This window comes from Heterocephalus glaber, unplaced genomic scaffold, assembly GCF_053883595.1.
Source record: "Heterocephalus glaber isolate CG9 unplaced genomic scaffold, H.glaber_assembly_v1.0 deba00000122, whole genome shotgun sequence".
Classification (NCBI taxonomy): domain Eukaryota; kingdom Metazoa; phylum Chordata; class Mammalia; order Rodentia; family Bathyergidae; genus Heterocephalus; species Heterocephalus glaber.
The window spans coordinates 57,549,620-57,572,821 of record NW_028258138.1 but is presented as its reverse complement, the minus strand read 5'-3'; the positions used below and the strand labels follow the sequence as shown (position 1 = coordinate 57,572,821).

Below are 23,202 nucleotides of genomic sequence, written 5' to 3'. Positions count from 1 at the left end.
ATATATAAGAATTTACAAATTGGCTTACAGTGGCCACACACAATAGTTGGGTGTGGAAGAGTGCAGAGGGTCTCTCTGTACACTGGGGATTCCAAGGATCCAGCTGAAGGCCTAGAGCTCTGTATAGTGTCCTGTGCAAGTTCATATCCGGAGGCTGAACAGTCTGCTGCAGAAGGCTGAAGGGTCTGTGCTGGAATCCAGAGTCAATGTCCAAGGTGAAAGCAAAGACTGGTGCTCCTCCAAAGAAGACAGAAGCAATTCTTCTGCCTTTATTTCCCTTTTATAGCTTTCTGGTGGTAATACTCCCTAGAGTGGGTCTTCCACACCCAGAACTATGTTGAGCCAGTTTAGTTGGGTGTTATTTACTGAAGTTGACACAATCAATATCACATAATCCTAAAAGCGTTTTTAGAGTTTCTAGTAATACAATTAACAAAGCCAAAGACATTATTAAACCACACAGGAGATATTTGGCCACTCTTCCCTGGCCCTAAAATGAGTTTCTTTTTTGTTTTGTGTAATTTATGGCAAGCCTTAGGGAGGAACTGACAGATTAGAAGAACACATTAAGTATATAAAGATGGATGGAAAAACCAGTGTGAACTATGTTTACTAAGAGGTTCTATCTGCTTTCATAAAGAATTTAGTTTTCCCTTTTCCACTGCATTGTATTACCCCTTTGGGTGATATTGTCAGCTAATCTTTCAGAGCTCCAAGCATATAGTAATATATGGTAATGTATGAACAACATATATATTATATATGTTAATATATTATAATTCTAAACATGATCATGTGAATTATTATAATTTCCATTTTACAGGCAAAGACACAGATTTTTAGTGGTTAATAACTTGCTCAGGGTCCCAATTGGCAAATGGCAAAGTCAAGACTGTAAATTGTACCAGGCTCATAACTTTAAGGCCTTCTGTTAACCATTCCACATGTGAATCACTCACATGTGAAATACTGATTCCTCACCCCAAGCCTATTCACTTGAGAACTATCAAACAGATGGTTCCTTCCACTGTAGATTTAATCTTTTTGTGAATCCTGAGCCTTTTGTGAGTCATAACCTTGGTTCCAAGAAGTTATTTTCTCTTGGGAAGTGGTTGATGGTGATTGTAAAAGCATATGGAGCTTTATAGCTATAAGTACTATTAGGCCTACATCACATGAGGAAGAAGTTAGTGCAACAATTCAAAATAGCTACTCTGCTTCTACTTGCTCAGCTCCCCTATGATAAGGTAAACATTCATTCCATTATTTTTCAGTTTATTAGTAAATATTTGTGACACATAATAATTACATTTATGCTGGAGAATATACGTAGTGCATCTTAATTATTTTTATTTCTTTTCTCCCTCCACCTCCCATCGGTAGCCACTTTCATTTTCCAAAGTGTCCCAGTTTAGATGATAAATTATATGATTACTCTTCTAACATACTATTGTCATCTTAGTCTTCTTAAAACACTGATTTCCACACAACCCATCTGGTCAGAAATCTAGAGCTCCTGCTAAGTGGATAGAGGACATTTCTTCGTGACCAGCAACTTGCCATTCAGGTCAACATTCCTTCCCCATTTCATTTTATACTGGGGCATGAGAAGGAGGTATTGTTAATGGCTGTTTACCACAATGTCCTGTCCTATATTTCCGAGTAGATAGGCTAATAATCCAAGCATGTATATTTATAGCAACTCACGCAAAGGGTTGTGGCTGGGAGGATGCAAGTCATCCAAGCAAGGCCAGATCACTACTGAGCAATAAACAAGATCTCACTCTGTACCAGCAATAATTCCTACTACATGATGAAAACTTGACTGAAAGAAATCAATGATGAGTAATGAAGAAAAAGGCTCATGGTGATTGCTTGACAGAAAGCAGGTGAGTGCCCCAGCATGAAGATAAGCATGACTTAGTTCCCATACTTTTTTATTCAATTCTATAAATGACTATGGTATCTTTCCATTTTATAAATGCTAAAAAATCCTTTTTTAGTCCATTTTGAATTTAGCTTCTATAACTTGCTTATAAAAATGTACTTACACTTCATCCCTCCAAAAGTTCACCTCCAAAGATATGCGAAGATATGAAAATAATTTAAATAAAGCCCTGTTTCTACCCTGGAAGAAGTTAAAGATATATATAGATATCTATTGGTTGAATATCCCTTTTTCCAAATATTTGGTATCCAAGTGTTTTGGATTTGGGATTTTTTTAATATTAACATATACATAATGAGATATTCTGGGAAAGAGACCCATGTCTAAACATGAAACTCATGTTTCATAAACACCTTGTACCCCAAAAGTAATTTCACGCAATATTTTAAAATAATTATGTGCATAATATGTTTCATGATGTGGAATTTTCCACTTTCAGCATTATGTTGGTACTCAAAAAATTCAGATTTTGGAGAATTTCAGATTTTTGGATTAGGTATATTCAGCCTGTCTGTGTTTTTCTCTCCATATGCATAAACTTTTACACAAATATACACTCAATATTCTGTTCTGGCAAAGATACTTGGAGATAGACACTCATATCATGGTGATGGCATACACTGATTTTCAACTTTCTGGAAAGTAATCAGGTGGCATTTATCAAGTGCTTTTAACATTACAAGATAGATCCTTTGTGAGTTTAGTGACAGGCAACAAATAGGTTTAGAATTTAAGCAAGAAAGAAATTTATTAGAAGAATTCTGGGGAACTCCAGAATTAAAGAAAAAACTACCAAGTGTCAAAAAAAGAGCAGGTTCCCAGAAAATTTTAGGAAAGTCAATAATAGGAACCCTGGAGACCTCCTGGGTTCTGTCATATTCAGTTCTAATGAACTTTCACCTAGGTAAGTCTTCTCTGTTCTACTGTCCAGATTTCCTAGATAGATTAGGCTTAGGCTATGTACTAACCTTGGAAGAGGCAGTGTTAGGGTTTATATCTAGATGTCCCCTCAAAGCCTCATGCACTTAAGAGTTTTTAAAGAAGTGATTGGATTATGGGTGTGTGGTAAAATCTGATGAATTAAAAGGTGAGGCCTGGTTGGAGGAGGTGGGTAACTGGCAACATGACCTAACATGGTCTGTCTCTCCCCCTCCTCCTTGATCTCTCTCTGCTTCCCACTGTCATGCCATGAGCTCTTTCTTGTCTGCCATGCTGCCATGCTGGCCTGCCTTGAAGCCAGCTGAGACTATGGACTGAAACCTCTACAAATCATGAGCCAACTTTTCTCCTTACAGTTGAGGGTGTTAGGTATTGTGTTTTAGCAACAAGACAGTCACAAAAGCCGGCATCCATTCTAAGACATCTAGTGATCTTTTCCTCCTGTATCATATTACCCCATTGGTGGTGAGGGGGGAAGAGGGCAGTAAGGATATAAGATGCACAGTCAAATATAAAACACATGTTTATTTATATGCATTTACCTTTAGCTGCCCAATATACACACCAAAGATTCTATGAAATTCAAATATTCAAATATTCTATGAAAAATGGCAAACTTGCTTACTTCCTTCACAGTGAGAAGGGACCAAAGTTACACACAACTGCTTCATCCAAGATTGCGAACATATTTCACCAGGCTACTGCTCATCAAGATAATTGCTTCTCAAACAGTCTATGGTAAAGGAGCAGTAAAATTCTCTTTCTAATATGTCATGGACAAATTCATTGGGAAATGCAATAAAATGAACTGCTAAAATGAAATTAAAAAGAACATAAAAATGCAAGCCTCAATTTTTTATTATTGTACACAAGCATAGAAGTTTTAATACCAATTTGATGAAGCACATTTAAATACTCTTTATTCCCATGGATCCCTCATCATGAGCTGGTTATAAATGTTCATGCACTACTACCACCCTGCAGAAACCTTCCTCCACTTTCCTCTAGATGCTGTCTATTCCTGCTCTAAATCTGCTTTAATCTGTGGTACAAAAGGCATACTGTGCTACTAACAACATACTCTATATACAATACGTAGACAAAAGACATTTTGTTCTAAGTTATGGAACACTATCAAGGAACAAGCCTCTTTTTTCTGCCATTTATACCTAAGTCAGAGCTGGTATTTATTTCTTCCCTCTTGTATTATCAATTCTGCAGAATTGATATCAATTCTCCTTATCTTTTACCAGACCTTCAGCCATTTCCTCACTGGAGTAACCTGAACCTTGCTAGATTTTTGAGGTGTTTCAGTTCCTAGTGGTCTTTTCCATAGAAAGACAATAAATCTTTCATTAACTATGTTCAATGAACACATCAGAAAAAAAAAGAAATGGATCCACTATGTACTTATCATACTCCTCCAAGATCCAGATATACAACAACAGTAATTGTATCTCTCATCAGTCATCCCACACATCACAGTATCCCACTTTCTGTCCTTTGTCCCCAAGCCTAAACAGCTGAAATGACCAGTTTTACCTTCTAATTTAGAAGAACTACACTGTTCTTTCATTCATCCTTTGGATACTTATGAGATTCAGTGAATCTAAAAGATTCAGTGAATAAGATTTTTAGAGTAGGTTAATTAGTTGTAATTGTTAAACACATCAGTCCTTCTTCAATCTTGCTTGGTGCCTAGGTCTGTGTCTTCTAACTACGACAGTAAAGTACCTTATTTTGAACTCTGGTTTAGAACCTAATGAATATTATGCAAATATTAGTATTAGGTACAAATATGTATCAAGTGAAAGAAGATAGCCTGTGAGATTGCAGGGCTTTAGGCCATTCCACCATTTTAAAATTTACAGAGAGATAAAATAGTGAATTACATTTGAATTAGTTTACTAACTTCATTCTTTTTGACCAAGGAACTTCCTTCACAGACAGTTTAGGTGGGTTAACAAGATGCTATATGAAGCATTCAGAAACCTACAGTTAGTAATTCTGGCAGAGGCATAACCAGGAGGAGGTAAGAAGAGGGAATCCTATTACCTTCTGTAAGGGGAGCAATTAAATATAATCCAACAAGGAACTGGTTTAGGATGCCATATGACAGATGTGGGCAGGTTTTCAAGACTGTCAGACAGAGGACTCAAATATGTTGTTTGTTGTCTGCTTTGATGAGAGAAAGGTTGTGGGATGGAGGCTATATATGGCTGCCTTTTTCATGTTCCATTTCAATGTGCAACAAAGAGACTCGCTACAAAAGAGGCTCACAATCAAGTGAATGGACATTTATGGAATTAGTTCAGCTCAACTTTTTCTTCATGTTTGGTCAACAGACTGAGACTATCTCAGACTCTAGATCCACTTTGAGTGTTCCATAATTACATCTTTTTGCTTCATCCTCCAATTAGCTTTACTCTATACCTTTGACCAACATGGACTGAATTTATCTGCAGGCTTCATTTCCATCGAAGCAAAGTTATGAGATATGTTGCTCAGCATCCTGCTTAACTGAAGTCTTCCCTTCTCCCTTGTCCTCCAGAGTTAACTATGCCAGAGGAATCCTATGGTCAAAGTCTGCTTATAGCTGATGGCAGTTATTGCCCACAAAGCCCTCCTTGTACTAACAGTTTCTGAAGAAATGCTCCAGGATGCCACAGACACGGATTAGAATGAAACAGTGGTGTAGTGGGCTCATTAGGCACATAAGCAATCTGCTCATGCTACTTACTTGCTCCTCTGGGGCCTGGTGGAATGCCTTCAGGAAGGGTCAGTTTCGTTCCCACTTGATTGTATATCCTGAGACTCTGAACACAGAATTTAAAACTCAAGCATCGTCATGAACTGTGTGCTATCTAATTCACTTAGATATATTTTTAAAAAAGAATAGTCACTTGCTAAAGGGAACAAAGTTTTTCTCCAAGATCTAAGAGCTTTTATTGCAATTCTATTAGAATTTGCCACAGGCATAATTCAGTGCTTGGCTCTGCCTTAGTCACTGCATTAATTTGCTCCAATGAGGAGGCAACATATGGAACAGTAATTGCAGTGAGAATCACCACCTGATTAAGTAATGATAAGTTGGGCAGCATATCTGGCACCATTTCCTTTTCTATTACTCAAGCTCCTGACAAGGAGATCTAACAGGGTTCCCATTGACATGAAGTGACTTCACCCTTAGGGTCCCATAGCATCACTTCCTCTCAGCTTGGAAATGACTTTCACGTGTTGCCTGGTTCCTCAGCATCTTCTCTTTGATCTCCCAGCTCCCCTGTGACCTGCTTCCCTGCATTAAAGTCCCTCTCTTACATATACTTAAAGTGGATGATTTTTTTTTGTGGATAGACTGTACCAATAAGTCAGCTGACTTCCACTAGTTCCCAAGGGATTATAATTAATATAGCAGTCTGAGTATATAAGAATGTTTATCCTTGGCAATTTTTATAATACCCAAATTATTCTTTTAAAAAAGCTATTATAGTAGGAAAGACAAGGGGGGGCTATTTTTTAAATTTGTACTTTCAAAATAGTTGATCCAAAACAATATCACAATCTAAGCTATTTTCAAAGAATTGAAAGATGGGCATATGAGTATTCTTTCCTATATTATTCAGCTTTCCTGTCATTGGGACAAATATCTGATACTTGCTACTTAAAGAAAGAGAGGTTTATTTTGGCTCACAGTTTCACTGGGTTCAGTCCACTGTGGTTGCCTCTTTCTGTTTCTCTAGAGAACCATAACTAATATACCATCTCTAAGAGCTGCCAGGCTTAACAGTTCCAGCACTGCTCAAAAGTCCAAAGCCAAGTCCCCTCTGAAACTCAAGGCAAACTCTTAGTTGTTAGCCCCCATAAAAATATAAATAAAAGTTAAATACTTCCAATATATGCTGGCATGGGGTAAACATTTCTATTCTAAAATATTTCTATTCTAAGAAATGGGATAGAAATGAATGGCACCAAAGCAAGAATGAAACCCATCAGGGCAAACATTTTAAAAATGAAGCTCCATATCCACCACCTGGAGCCAGTTGTGGTAAGGTGTAATCTCCAATGGCTTGAGTGTCCCTCATTCCATGGCCTTGCTGGTGCAGCCCTCAGGACCTCTCTCTTGAGATGGTTCCACTTGCTGTTTGTAGTTTTATTCAGCAGACATTCCACATTTCTAGCATCTCCAGCTTCCTAAGGTCTTTACTGCATTTTTGAGGTTGATTTTCACAGCTTCATGAACTAGTCTCTCAGGCCACACTGTCTAGCCTCTCATAACTTCTTTAGAAAGCTGGGTGGAAGCTACCATGACCCCCATAACTCTTACATTCTGCATGCTTGCAAAACCAATGCCATGAGGATGATGCTAAAGCCTGCCACCAGATCAAATAGTAGGTTGGCTTCCTTGGGCCATGATTGGAGTGGCCTCTGAGTGTGTGGATGGCTGAGTACAGAAATGAATCCTGTGGAACCAATTCCCCAGGCAGCCCTTCTCAAGCAGCCCTTCTCAAGACCTCTTGTCTCAAATTAAAGCTTTAGTTTTACATCCTTGAATCTGCTAAAAGTGGGGTCTGGCCAATTCTTGAGATGCTTCAAGATATATTTATTTCCTGTTGTCCTGATCCAAAGTTTTAATGTTAATCTTTTTTGGGGGAGGGTGCCATAGTTCGAACTCGGGATCTTGCACTTTCTAGGCAGGCAGTGGAACCACTAAGCTAAATCCCTGGCCCTTTAATGTTAATCTTTTCAGTAACCCACTCCCCTTTGCCCAAATCTCACAGGTGCTTCCTTTCTGGTCAACTTTCATATTGTTTGGTTCTGCTTTTGCTCCTGATTCTCATTGCAAATCTCACTGATTTCAGCCAGCACTATTCATTCCACAGCCTGAACATTGAGTTGCCTTGAAATTGCTGCCCCTGTTCCTAAAGCATTCTGGTCTTCTGAGCTCTGACCAGTATCACACATCAAGAACTGCTTACAACAGTTTAGGACTTCCCTATCCTGCATCTGCAAAGTTTTCCAAACTCCTCTGTCAAACCAGTTCCAAAGGCTTCTGAACCACATGGTCTAACACAGTCAAAGCAATGATACTACTCCAGGGCACAATGAACCAAGGACAGGAATACACCCTTTAAGGTCACACTCTTAGTAACCCTCCTCCCACAAGTTCCCACCTCCTAATACACATTGCAATACTAAATTCATCAATGGGTGAATCTATTGATGAGCATAGCACTTCCCATAATTAAATCACCTTTCAAACACATGAGATTTGGGGTAGAAATTTTAGATCTAAACCATAACAATGCCTTATTTCCCATCTAGTTTCTTGGTTTTGCCATTATACAATTTTGATGATATTTGGAGAATGAAGCTTTTTGGTTTTGCTTTCTATGAAAAAGTAAAAATATCCAACATAAAGCACATATCTTAAAGGCTGGCTCATCACTGTAATTTACAAAGAAGCCCTGTTTAATTTGAGCCAAAGAGCTCTGCTTGTTTGTCCATTTCCTAAGCCCTGACTGCTACACTGCCTTTGGGTCTTTGATTACATCCATGTGAAATCTATAATCACCTGAACTGTGACTCCTAACTCTGCAGAGTTAGGGTCCCATTTCGTTGTACTTTCCCACCTATAGAACCAAACAAAATATCTCTAGTTCTTGCAGTCTTTGTGAGCCACAAGCAGGCCATAGTGTAAGCGAAGGAAAGGAATTCAACATTGCCTTGTATAGGATAGCATTCAGCAATGGTCTATATTTACAACAAGGCAGTTAAATTTAAATTGAAGGCTGACTGACTGGCTAGGCTGGTTCATTGTACACAATACCTGGCCAGTGCCAGTGGTAGCCTACCTCCCAGAGATCCCTCAAAGGTCACCCCCACCTATCAGTAGTTAAACCCCTTATTTAGTTCTCTCCCACATTGCAGCAGCACTGGGCTGTGTGACCAATAGAAAATGCAGCAGAAATTAATATGTCACTTAAAAGATTAGTATATTAGACACCATGGCTTCCATTTTGGTTTCTTTCACTCTGTGGTTACTTATTCATGGATAAGGCTGCTGCTATACTGTGTGAATAGCTCTGTGAATGGCCCATAATGCACAGAATTAAAGTCTCCAACCAACAGTGATATGAGTAAATTTGGAGGCAGTTTCTCCAGTCCCTTCAGATAACTGTAGCCTTAGCACATAACTGAAACTCCAAAGAGACTCTGAGTCAAAATCATCCAACAAAGCTGCTCCCAGATTCTGTCCCTCAGGAACTGTGGGAGGTGATAAACATTAGTTATTTTAAACTGAGTTTTAATATGTTATGCAGCAGTAGATAACTAATAAACACCTGGCCAAGATATGACTAATCCAGGTAAAGTATTACTGTGTACCACTTCCCTAGCAACAGAGAGCATAGGTAGGGCAGGAGTTACAGCACCTACAAAGACAGGAGCAGAGATCAACAGAAGATTGATGGTATAGGGGCAGCAGTGGTCTTCTTTGGCCTCTGGATCCAGTGAGGTGTGAATTAGCACCATGCCTGTTTTAAGTATCATGAGCCAATATATTCCCTTTTTCCCCCTTTAAATTCAGAGCCTTCAAAGTATGTTTAGATCTGCAAAAAATACATTTTGGCCCACTCTCTAACTCCAGAAAGTGTGAATTTATTCTGATATGCAGCATAGTTAAGCCAACGACAGTAATTTGTTCCTATTCCTACCCCATCCCCCTTGATGGCTCTGATTAAACTGGTTTGAATTTGATTTCTGTCACTTTTAACGATGAGTTCTGACTCATAAATACCCTCTGTAGAATCATTTTCATGCCCAATTCTAGTCATTTTCCTTTTTTTTTTTACAGCAAGTCTCTCTCCAAGGTCATGTTGGCTGATCCTGGATCACATGTTAGGCCATACTTTTCTGGTTCCCTGGAAAATAAATTCTGTTTACTTGTGCTTCTAAGAAAGTTCCTATGGCATATTCTCCTAGGGAAGGTTTAACATGCTGAGAATATAGCAATTTCACTAAATGATCTGCATTTATTCCAGGGTAAATTTCCTCTATAGTGTATGGCATTTTGCTTCCTAACTTAGCTAATCAAACACTCTCTGGGTACTAAGCCAACTGTTCGTGCTAAAGCAGCCTGAGCAGTCATTGTGAAAAGAAACACAATAAACAAATCTCACACATGAATCAAGCAGAAATTCTGAGTTCTAAGATATAATGCCACCATGCTTGCTGTTCTTAGTACAAAGGAGGCTTCAGCGATCCTGTACTTAACCCATAACTTTCCCACCTTCCAATTCTGAACTGCAGCACTAAGTTGACACAAATTAGGATCTTTCTCAGTGAGTCCCTTTCCCTACCTAACAAGCACTATTGCCATTTTATACTAAACATCCAAGTGTCAGTACCAAACTGACACATATCTAATACATTTTCAAATTTATAATCATTAGACAAAATTAAAAATGCTACTCCTAACTGCCTCTCCCACATAATTCCAAAATTTGCCATTTCCCAGAATAATATAGTACCCAAAAATCTAAATTCACTTTAAAAGCATATTTTACCAACTCAATTTTTTTCTTTAAATTAGCCTGGTGGCTATTCACAAAACTTGCCCCTGCATAACAACAACAAAAAAAAACTTAAATGATTCTAGTAATAGCATTTGCCCTTTGATTCCATACATCCAGAAAAGCAGGAACATAGTTCAGAGAGCAGAGGAATTGGCATAAACAACAAAAAATATTATTCTCCCTGAAAAATGTTTTGGCTTTAACATATTGGTTAAAATCAGAAGGCAACAGAACCAGCCCAGGTTAAAGACTAGTTTCCTTCCTTTAAATTTCTATGCCTTTGGGCAAGTTACCCAACTCTTCTCTACCTCAGTGTTAACTCTAAACCACAAGGGTAACAGACACACACACACCTCAGGGTCCTCGTTGAGCTGCCTTAATGGTATGCAGAAAGCATCTCAAATACTGCCTGGCATGCAGCAAATATTAAATGAATAGCTACACAGATCGCACAAAGTCAAATTGTTCACCTCCCCTCTTACCACTGGAGGTGCTCCATAACCTTTATTATCATTGCAAAGAAGCTTCACCATGGCACCTTATGCAGTTATCACTCTCCTCCATGCTATGTGAATGAAATGAGATTTTACCGTGATCACAGAGTAAAAGTGCCCCAGGTGACTAGCAAAATAAAACAAATCCTCTTTGGAAGAAGATGCTATCCCAAGTTGAAAATTATTTCTACAGCATTTTAAAAAATACAATGTAACACCCCATAAAAAATAATCAGGTACTCAGAGAAAAGAAAACAGAAAGAAGTAACTGAAAATACAAGTACAAATGGCCCAAGGGTGCATGAAAAAGCAGGAGCTTCTTTTGCCATTAGGGGAAATGAAAATCAAAACAATCCGGATATTCTGTTTTACTTAGGAAAGAAAGGTCATCATCAAGAACTCTAAAACCAACAAATACTGGTTAAGTGTGAGGGAAAAGGAACCTTTCTACACTGTTGGTGGGAATGTAAACAGCACAACCATTATGAAAATCAGAATGGAGATTCCTCAAAAAACTAGAGATTCTATTTGACTCAACTATATAACATCTAAGTATCTTTCTGAAAGAGCTAAAAACATATTACAACCATATGCACATACCATGTTTATAACAGCACAACTCATAAGAGCTGAATCTTGAAAGCAGCATATATGCTTATCAGCAGCTGAATTGATAAAGAAAATTAGGTCTATATAAACAACTCAATCATCATGAATGGTAAATTTAAGTCATTTGTAGAAAAACAGATGTACCTTAAGACCATATTTCTAAGTGAAATAAATCAGACACATCAGGCTAATTATTGCATGGTTTCTCTTATATAAGCAACCCAATATGTAAGTAAAGAGCAAAATAAACAGATAGATGATAGGAAACAGAAAGACTTCGTGGAGATAGGAAGGGGATCTGAGGATGGGGAAAGAAGGAGGAGGAGAAAGAAAAGGGGAAGTAAAAAGGATTATGTGTACCAATTCCCCACAGTAAATGTATTTATCATGTATCACAAACATATACTAATAAAAAGTGGAAAAAAGACAAAGAAAATACACATCCCCCAAACTCACAAACACTTCAGATGCTGGCACTTTTAAGACATAGACTTGAACCATACCCATTTAATTCAAGGAGATGATATATAGAACTTTCACAGTGAAATTAATAAATAATAATAATAACAGACTACAAGGACTAAGAAATAACTGAATTCAGCAACAATCCTATAGTTTGACTTAACAACTGTCAAGTCAGTTAACAAGGATTATCAGCCTAGATATTGATTATCAGCCCAGAAAAAAAAACTATCTAGAATGAAGCAAAGAGAAACAAAATGATAGAAACAGTAGGAAGAAAGGTGTGAAACAGGACAGAGTATGAAAGTATACTATGAGTAAAATTCCCAAAAAAGGAAAAAGAACTAGAAGAAATATAAAAATTATTCAAAAAATAAGAATTTTTCTAAAACTGAAAGATTAACTCATAAATTCAAGAGGCTCAGCAAATCTCAAACAAGATTTTTTAAAAAGCCAGGTACTTCATAACAAAACATTTAAAATGAAAGAAAATGTAAAGCATTTAGAAAAAGACAAAAAAGATGGGTTTTCTTCAAAAGAGCAAATATTAGACAGATAGTTGACTTTTAAACAGAGGTAATAGAAGTCAAAAGGCAAGAGAAAAATATCACAGTGCTGGAAGAAAGTAAGTCCTGAACCAAAACTATAACTTCCAAATTAAAACTCATAACCTGAAATTATACCACAACCATATTTCAAGAATAAAATGAAATAAACTATGACAGTTTGTAACCAGTAGATCTTCATCAAAAGCTATACTAACAGCATATTTTTCAGGCAGAAGGAAAAAAGCACCAGATAGAAACACAAATTCCGGAAAGAATAGTGAACAATGAAAAGGTAAATATGGAACAAATTTAAATAAGTAGACAAATAATAATAATAGTAATATGGTTTTAAACATAGTACTTTCACATACAAATTGAACATACTATTAGCATTTATATTTTAAACATTAAAGATATATTTAAATGACTTATCAATAGTGGCCTTAAAAGTTTAGAGGGGACTAAAAGAATTTGGTATTTAAAAGGAATCTAATTGTTCATAAAGAATACTAAAAAATAACAATTGTCTTAGTTACTTTTCTCTCATTACTGAGACAATACACCCAACACTCCAGGGCCCAGGATTTAGCTCAGTGGTTCCTCCGCCTGCCTCACAAGTGCAAGGACCCAAGTTTGATCTGCAGTACCCAAAAAAAAAAAAAAAAGAGTTTAAAGCCAGCCTGGACTGGGGAATGAAACTGTCTGAAAAAGAACAAAAACAAAAATAGATAAATAAATAAATAAATACCCAACACCCGAAGTTAAAGGGGAAAGGGTTTATTTAGCTCACAGTTTGTAGAGGTTTCAATTATAATCTATAATCTATAATCCAAGGCAGAGTGGCACATGGCAGAGGGGCATTGCAGAGGAGAAACAGGTCATAGGGCCCACATGATAGCAAAAGCAATAAGGGGACCTGAACAACATCTTTCTGCTCCTTTTATCTTATCCCGATTACTAGGATTAGGGCAGTGCCAAACCAATCAGTGTATTGGTTTAGTAATCACATGCCCTTCATCCCAGCATCACACACTAGATTCAGTCACCTTTGAAAAAACTCTATGACCACATAAGGCTTTGGGGGACAACTAGACACAAACCATTAACACCAATTAATATGATTTTAAGAACAACATATCTAATAATGCTGTGGTTAAGCAGTCAAAAAATCTTAGAAGGATGTTGCTATGGTTAGGATGTGGACTCCTCCCCCAACCCCAAGAGCTCATGTGTTGTGGGCTTGGTCTTCAAAGAAGCAGTGTTCAGGGGTGGGGCTTTTGGAAGGTGACCAGATTATGAGGGCTCTGACCTCCCGAGTGGAATGTATTTACTCATGGATCCATAACTTAATAGGCTATTGGGAAGTGACAAACGTTTTAAGAGGGTGGACCTACCTGGAGGAAGGAGGTCATTGGGAGAATCCCCTTACAGTGTTTATTTTGTCCTTTCTTCTCTCTGCTCCCTGGCAACCCTGAAGCGAACAGCTTTGCTCCATCACCTACTATCCACCATGATGTTCAACCTTGCCACAGGCCTAGAACAGTCCACCCAGTCAACCATGAACTGAAACCTCTGAAACCATGAGCCAAGTAAATCTTTCCTCCTAATAAGTTGATTTTTTTTCAGGTATTTTATCTCAGTAATGGAAAACTGACTACCACAAATGTGTAACTTCTAAGTAAGGAAGGAAAAAATAATAAATTTGCAGCCAAATCTAGGAAGGAGGAAAAGGCATGAAGTCAGACACAAAATAATTCATACGATCTGGTTTGAATTATGTAAAATTCTAAAGACAGGCAAAGCTCAACTGTAGTGTTTAAGGACAAATATTTATATAGTAACCTAAAGAAAAGCAAGGGTGGGATTGCCACAGAAGGTAAAAAGTGGTTTCCTTTGAGGGAGACAAAAGGTGGTAGTGACTTGGATGGGGCCCCAAGGAGCCTGACAAAATCCTGGGAATGTTTGGGTACTTGTTTAAGCAGGTAATTATCTAATGGGCTTTTTGTGTTGATTTGTTTAGCTATGTTTACTTTGTGTTATTTTCCTATTTATTCTAGTTCTGTAAGAAAGTAAAAATATAAAGACTATCTAAATGTACTAATCATCAAAAATATGTAGTTAAAAGGTAAAGAATAGCAGAAGTCATATGCTTTTGTTTACATTTTTTCACATATTCATATACATGTTTACATTGATTTAAATCATTTTTTAAAACAAAGTAATCTAGTCTTTTACAGCAAAGACTAGACCTCTGGTGTTTATAACAGAGAGCAGCTAATTTTCATCTGTATCCTTTTATTATGAAAATAACTTTTAAATTATATATTAATAAAAATTATAACTTTCTCTAATCTATAAATTAACTATGAAATCAAAATAGAGAGTTACCAACTAATGAAATCACTGGTTTCAAACAATTACATTTTGAATTCTTAAGTCTAGCATTTTTAACCAAGAACTGTAAATCATTGCTAAATTTGTTCAAAAGATGGATCATTATAACCAAGGAGGAAAAGTAGGTTTTATTTTAAACAGATACTCACCAATTATCATTCCATTTGCCTTGTACAAATGGAGTAGAGATAGTAAATATAGTTCATTTTCATTTCAGCTTGTTTCTAGAACATTGGTAGAAGGCTGTTCATTTATATTACAATGTAAATTTAGGATGAAACAAATGGCTGAAGAACCTGTCACAAATCATAAAATTGTACATTAGGCTTTTGGGGGGGGGTAGTGGGGATTAAACTCAGGACCTTGTGTTTTCGAGGCAGCCACAGGCACCACTGAGCTAAACCCCCAGCTCATACATTAGGCTTTTAGTAATATGAACAGTGGGTTAGATCAGAATCCAGTAATATGGATCATCTATGGTGTAAGAGTAGTTAAAACTACAGTATATATTTTCAGAATTTAGCAATAAAGGGAATGAAAATATCCATTGCCAACAAGGTATGAAGAAATGAGTTCACCAGGGATTTCTAGGATAAGACAGCAGGTTGAATACATGTCTTTAGTTTTCTTATCTCCTTAATTAGATAAAAATGTAGGAAAGCAATTTAGGAAGGAAGGAAGGAAGGAAAAGAAAGAAAGAAAGAAAGAAAGGAAAAAGAAAGGAAGGAAGGGAGAAAGGGAGGGAAGAAAAAGAAAGGGAAGGAAGGAGGGAAGGAAGAAAGGAAGAAAAAGAGAAAGAAAAAGAAAAAGAGGGAGGAAGGACAGAAAGAAAAATCAGCAAAATTTTGGAAGTTAGCTAAGGAGGGATAAGTAGTAACCGACTTAAATCCAAGAAGACTAGCCTCTTGCTAGTATTGGGAAAATGTTGGTAAACCAATTTATACTAGAATTCTCAAAAGGTACAAGAACTGCTTTTGTGACTGGGAGTGATAGAAGACTCAGACAAAACAGCTTCCTATGAAAGCTGCTTCTTGTATCCATTCAATACATGTGGATAGGCCGCCCCCACCACCATTAATAGATGAGATGTTTCTGACTGACTGATCGCACATATGCACCAGAGTTAAGGTCAAATTATATCATGAAACTTTCTGAGCAGAATTGGTGTGGAATTGACTTGAGTGCTCTGAGAGAGAATGGGTGTAATCAGCCACGTGTCTATTAGGAGGTGGGACTAAATAGTTCATGCCCCTGTGGTTTGAACTTTCTGTTGTGTCAAGAGAGCAAAGCACTGACTTTCTTATCAACTTGCCCAAAAATGGGGTGGGAGGGAAAAGAGGAGGTGGGGCTTGAAAGCTTTCAGAAGTTAGGTTTTTTTAAATGGCTCTATTATACTATTTAAGAAGTTAAACTTCCCAGATTCCCTCCTCCACTGCACTTGAGCAATTGTGCCTCTTTATTCTGCAAGAAATATGGAGACTTGTTCACTAGAAAAACTAAAACAAGAATGCTTGGATTGATGACCTGAGGAGAATTGGGAGCAGAATTAAGTTAACAAATACCTAATGCTGAATGCAAAGTCCCATGCCATTGCTCTGCTTACATCACCTACAGTAAACTTAGCTGATAAGCATGGTCCATAGTTCAAGCTCTCAGAGGCTCCTGTGGGCTTTTTAGGTTCTGCATTCTTAATACTAAGTAGATACTCCAAGATTACTAGATACCCTGAGGAAAGCTCTATCACAGAAGGTAGAAATTAAAACAAAACCAACCTCCTACACAAAATGATGTCAAGTAAATAATGTAGGGGAAGGGAATGAACAAATAAAAATCAAATGGAATAAAATTGTTATTAATACTTTCAAAAGAAAACATTACATCCATAAAAGAGAAATAGGATACTATAAGAATTTAACAGAAGAGACATCTTACAACTTAAAATAGAAGAGTAGAAGTAAAGTTATTATTATATAAAGTAGAGGAAGTCTCCTGGACAGTAGAGTTAAAGTGACACAGAGGCAGAAAATGGGAGAAAATGATTACAAAAGCACATCACAACTCTAGAAAATCTTTAAAACAAAAAAAAGAAAAAACAGCAGAAAAGAAATCAAAAATTGCTATAAAGTTTTCCAGAACTATAGGAAATAAATTGCTATTATTGAAAACAATTTACTGAATAGAAACAGTGAGTGAAATACTCATACAAAGATACTCTACTTTAAAATTTCAGAACACAAGGGTAAAAGATTCCACCAACTTTCAGGAAGAAAGAAGAGATCAGAAAGAATCAGGAATCACAATAGCCTTAGACTTCACAACAGCATAACTTGCAAGCAAAAGGAAAAATTCAATAACACGCAGAATTCTAAAGGAAAAATCATGTAACCTGGAATTGTAGTCAACATCTCAAATCTTATGAGGGCAGAGTAACATTTTCAAACAGAGTCAAAAAAATAACCCATCCTCCCCTTTTCAAGAAGCTATGGGAAATGTGCTCAGCTAAGATGGTATTATAAACAGAGAGAGACATGATACAGTAAATGACTTCCACATAGGACAGGATGAATGGATTCCTAGGAGGATAGTGAACAGGAATCCCAAAGTGCTAGCTGCAAACTAGACCAAGCTGCAGCAGTGTAAATCGAGACAGATATTCTGCAGGCTATTATGACTAATTTTTAAACACTTGGATGAATGCCCTGAAGAGTGAGGCCCAGATGAAAAGCTAGTATCTGACAACTGGCTGATAAATTTTTCGCCCTTTTTTCCAGGCTCTGCTACCTAAATCAGCTATGTACATTTACTTTAGCCAACCAAAGTATTCCCCTTTGACTTACTTCTGAGAGTTGGGACAAAGCTATCATTAATTTAGAAGCAAGAAGCCCAAAGCAGTTCACTCTAGTCTCACTCATCATGTGCTTATCCTGTTTATATTACATTTCTTATAAAATGCAGACAGTGGTGAGCCTCCGATTTATGAAACTCACTCATAGCCTCTCCCTGTGAATATTCCAGAAGGCCTTGTAAACTCTCAGAATATAGAAGTTTAAGACCTTGAGTTCATCTTGTCCTGGAAACCTTAACCTAACAGCGCTGATGATAACCTCTGGTTGGTTGTAATAACACAGCTAAATTCCCATTCGCTATCCATGTTTTTAATCTAAACATTATTTTAGGAATATTATATACAAATAGATATACACACTTTCATTAAACTTTAAAAACTATAAAGAAACTCAAGGGAATACTTAACCTTAAATTCTATACTACAGTCTAGAAGACTCTACTAATTTCAAGAAGAAAAAGCAGATCAGAAAGGATCAGGAATTAAGACTTTAGTTCTGTGGAAAGGAAAGGCATAGGGAGAGATACCAAAAGGGGCAACCCAGAGGATTCTAAATTCTATTTCATAAACTTGATGGAGGATTCAGAAATTGTTTTTAATCATTTTTGGGACTGTACATTTATATTTTACACAAAATTTCACACAAAGAAAATAAGAGGAAAAAATAAGCATATTCATACAGTAATGGTTGGAATATGAATGGGGACCATCTTCCTGAATAAGCTATCAGGAAATATCAAAATCTTTAAGACTGACCATGCTTTTTGACCCAATAATTCTTCTAGAAAATATTCTATGAAAAGTCGAACAATGTACAAAGTACACAAAAGACATTTGCTAAAACACAAATTAAGAGTTAAAAATTAGAAACCCCAAATACCCAATCTTAAAGAATTAATGTTCATGCAATTGATCATTATTCAGTCATTAGATATGATGTTCTTCTTGACATGGGTAAAGTTCACATTACACCATAATTTAAAATACTTGAACATATGGTATCTGATTGCACATATGCACTGACTTTAAACTACTCTCCCAGCATGGCTGGTTAGTTTGAAGAAGCCTGTTCAGAAATCATTCCAAAAGTCTGTGCTTTAGAAGCAGTTACTACAAGTGCTTCAACAATAATTAACAATATCCATATTGAAGGATTTTCTAACTAGCATAAGAGATGCTCAAAATATTTTTGTTGGCGAGATGTACGTAAGCCCACCTACTCTTTCATGAAAAGAAGTATTATGGAAGTCCATACCCACAGGAATAGTTAACACTAGCATACTTCACTGTTTGTTTCTAGTGAATGCAAGGAATTTCAAGTATCAAGAGAAAAGAGTTGTGGTATATTATCAAGCTTGCATGAACAGGTTTTGTGACTCTTCCCAAAGGTGTGTATTATTTGGAGTCCTTCTGAAAAGTCAGTGGATTATTAAGGGATTTATTGGAGAGAACACATGATGAAAGGAGCTGGAAAATGCAGGGAGAATCTTCAAATTGTGTTGAAGATCTGATCATGTAAAGGACACAGGCAAGGAAGGAAGATTAAGTAGGAACAATCTTAGATAAGTGGGTTTCCAAGAAAGTTTCAGCCAGACCTATGGGGAGGCCTTATCCCAAAGTCAGCCTAATGAGGAATCCCATCTTTTATCAAAGAGAATGGGTTAATACTTCAGCCATGCTCAGTGATTAAGAACAACCAGGAAACCATGTCCTCAGGACAAATGAGATGGAAGATCCAGACACTCAAAAGTTGGTACTGCCAATCAACTAAATTCCCCAAACACAAGGCCTGAGGATTTTCATAACGGCAATAGTACCTATGGCAGAATTCAGGCTGAGACAAACCACTTAGTTGAGTCCCTGTAATGATCATCTAATCATCAGAAAAAATTATTTAAAAACTCTGATGACTATAAATGGCCATATTAGCTTTAATCTACTTTCAATGATATAGGTAAGCAGGCTGGATTTTCAATGTGAATATAGCATGATCCCTTTTTCAAATATATGTTATGGTGGTGAGACAGGAGAGTGTGTGAGAAACATCCTGGCCTTACTTCACAATGGGCAGGATGCCTTCCAGCTCTTGGAGACTACAAGAGCATCGTTCCTTAATCACACTTCCTTGATATCCAACATAAGCTTAAGAGATATGCTCTATCATTAAACACACTTTTTTTGACATCTGGCATGAGTCAAAGGAGCATATGCTCTAACTGTTTCAGAATAACCAAGGGAAACTTCATGGTCATTATACCATTAGCATTAAGGTTTTAATCTCCCTGGTGGGGACAGGCAGCCATGTTGGTTCCATCTATACCCATATAAAGTAAAAAACACTCCCTCCCAATGTGAGGTTGGATATTCTCAATTAGAGTCCTTTTAAGTGACACCCCAGACTCCAAGACTCAGAAAAGTTCCCAATAAATACTTGAAAATCTAAAGCGGACAGGACCACTCTGAGTCAAACCTCACTCTTGAGTTTTCTCATTGTCCTGCTCCTGCTCTGTAGAGTATACTGACTCTGTAATAAATCTCTGCTTTTCTTACTAGTTCTGTGTGTCCTCTTTGATTCTTTGTTCAAGATAAAAAGACCTGGATATCAGGTAAAAATGAGACCATCTCTCCTGTAACAGTGAGAGTGAAAACAAGTTTTGTTTTTGTTTTTATTTTTTGGTACCAGGAATCAAACTCAGGACCTTGCATTTGCCAGGCAGGCGCAGCACCACTGAGTTACATCCCCAGCCCAAAAACAAGTGTTTTACTAAGTACTACAACTACTCTTTGGAAACTTTGCTCCCTTCCCATATACACCCATGGGCTCTAAATTCCCCCCTCCAACCATCTCATCAAGGTAATTTCCTAAGGCACTGTTATGGGTTAGATCTAAAATCTCCTCCCCAAAATCTTATATGTTCAGAGGTGGTGCTTTCAGAAGGTGATTAGATCATGGAGGCTTTATACTTTTATCAGTGGATTAATCCATTAATGGATTTATAGTTGAATGTGACATTACTAGGTGGTAGAGGCCCCTTTGGAGGAAATAGACCTTTGGGAGTGTGTCTTTGGATAGGATAGCTCTTGTTCTAGCTTGTTCTCTCTCACTCTGTGTCCTGGTTGCCATGGTTGGGCAGCTTTCCTCTGCCAGGCCCTTCTGCCATGCTACTTCTGCCTTGGAGCCAGATGACCATGGACATAACCCTCTGAAATCATGAGCCAAATAAACTTCCCCCAGTATTTTGGCCCAGTAATAGGAAAGCTTATACAGGAACTGTGAATAAAACAATATGAGAATTTGGGGCTTGGGAAGGTAACAGGAAAGGAGCAGAGAAAGAGCATAGCAAAGTGCTGTCAGTGGCCAAAGACTTAAAACTACCTTGTGAGTGATATGGTATGTGTTTTGAGAGAATGAGAACAGTTGTTTTCCAAAAGAAGATAAGGACCTATCTACAGGATGAAAAACTGAAAATAGACAATACTGACAAAGACAAATATGAATCTCCAAGAAACTCTGGAAGTCATGCAACATGCACTAAACTTCTTGCATAACTTGAAATGAAAGTACAAGCTTGTTTGAAATAGATTGTAAGAAGGAGGATGAATGCACCTTATATCACAGTCAAAAATGTACAGAGCCACAAAACATACAGATAGAAAATATTTGCTATTTCTACTTCTTTGTCTGAGAAAATATTTGCTATTTCTACAGAAAATATTTGCTATTTCTACTTCTTTGAGAAAATATTTGCTATTTCTACGTCTTTGTGTGAGAAATGTCTGTTCATTTCAGATGCCCATTTTTGGATTGGGTCTTTAAATTTGGGAAGTCTGATCTTTTTAAGTTCTTTATAGATTCGAGATAGTAGACCTTTGTCTGAGGAAGAGAAGGTGAAGATTTTTTCCCACATTTTGAGTTGTCTCTTCATACTGCTGGTGGTTTCTCTTGCTGTGCAGAAGCCTTTTAACAAGAAGAGATCCCACTTGCTGATTGTTTGTGCTAGTTCACGGGCAACTGAAGTTTTGTTCATAAAATCTTTTCCTACACCGATGTCTTCAAGAGTTCTACCTAACCACTGTTCCAACTGGTTCAGAGTTTCTATTTTAATATTTGGATCTTTAATCCATTTCGATTTTAGTTTAGTGCATGGTGAGAGATACAGGTCTAGTTTTAATCTTTGGCAAGTTGAAGCCCAATTTTTCCAGCACCATTTATTAAAGAGGCTATCTTTCCTCCAGTGAGGGTGTTTGGCTCCTTTGTTGAAGATGAGATGGCTGAGTGTGTCTGGCATTGTTTCTGCATCTTCTAATCTGTTCCACTGGTCCTCAGGTCTGTTTCTTTGCCAGTACCATGCTGTTTTTATCACAGTAGGTTTGTAGTAGAGTTGCAAGTTGGGGATTGTGATACCCCCTGCCATGTCTCTGTTACCTAGAATTGCTTTTGCTATTCTGGGTCTCTTCTTGTTCCAAATGAATCTTTGGATTGTTTTCTCAAGGTCCATGAAGTGTGCTGCTGGGATCTCAATTGGAATTGGATTAAATCTATATAGCAGTTTTGGAAGTATGGCCATTTTCACTATATTAATCCTTCCTACCCAGGAGCAGGGGATGTCTGTCCATTTTCTGATATCATCTTCAATCTCTCTTTTCAAAGTGCTATAGTTTTCAGAGAAGAGGTCTTTGATTTCTTTCATTAGGTTGATTCCTAGGTATTTGAGTTTTTTGGATGCTATTGTGAAAGGAATTGTTTGCCGTATTTCTCTCTCAGTGAGTCTGTCATTGGTGTAGAGGAAAGCTATTGATTTTTGTGTGTTGACCTTGTAACCAACTACTTGACTGAATTTGGTTATTAAGTCTAGAAGACTTTTGGTGGAGTTCTTGGGGTAGCAAATAAATACATGAAAAAATGTTCAACATCACTGGTCATTCGAGAGATGCAAATGAAAACAATGCTGAGATTCCATCTCACTCCAGAAAGATTGGCTGCTATCATGAAATCAACCAATAACAAATGCTGGTGGGGCTGTGGGGAAAGAGGAACCCTGCTCCACTGCTGGTGGGAGGGTAGACTGGTGCAACCAGTGTGGAAATCAGTATGGAGATACCTCAGAGAACTAGGACTGGAAGTCCCATTTGACCCCGCTATTCCACTGCTGGGGATCTTCCCCAAAGAATTAAAAGAATCATACCACAGTGATATATGTGCACCTATGTTCATAGCAGCACAGTTTGTGATAGCTAAAACTTGGAAACAGCCCAAATGCCCATCAACTGGAGACTGGATAAAGAAAATGTGGGTTTTTTTATAAAATGGAGTACTCAGCTATAAAAAATGAGAAATTAGAGACATTTATAGCTAAGTGGATGCACATTGAGGCAATACTCTTAAGTG

The 23,202-nt window shown here is 37.4% G+C and overlaps 1 protein-coding gene across 8 annotated transcripts in view; it reads right to left on the bottom strand.

The window, feature by feature from the left end:
- The window catches only part of Hhla2 (HHLA2 member of B7 family), a 186,382-nt gene that overhangs the window by 66,084 nt on the left and 97,096 nt on the right, over window positions 1-23,202 (bottom strand). For 2 of the 8 annotated variants that reach the window (XM_021264105.2, XM_087214885.1), the window contains exon 2: window positions 15,118-15,264. The exons of 5 other annotated variants lie outside the window; for them this stretch is intronic. The gene's annotated coding sequence lies outside the window, so the exon portion shown is untranslated. Of the gene's footprint in view, window positions 1-5,627; window positions 5,647-15,117; window positions 15,265-23,202 lie in introns of those variants that run through there. One more of the 8 variants, XM_021264124.2, reaches the window with a different exon arrangement.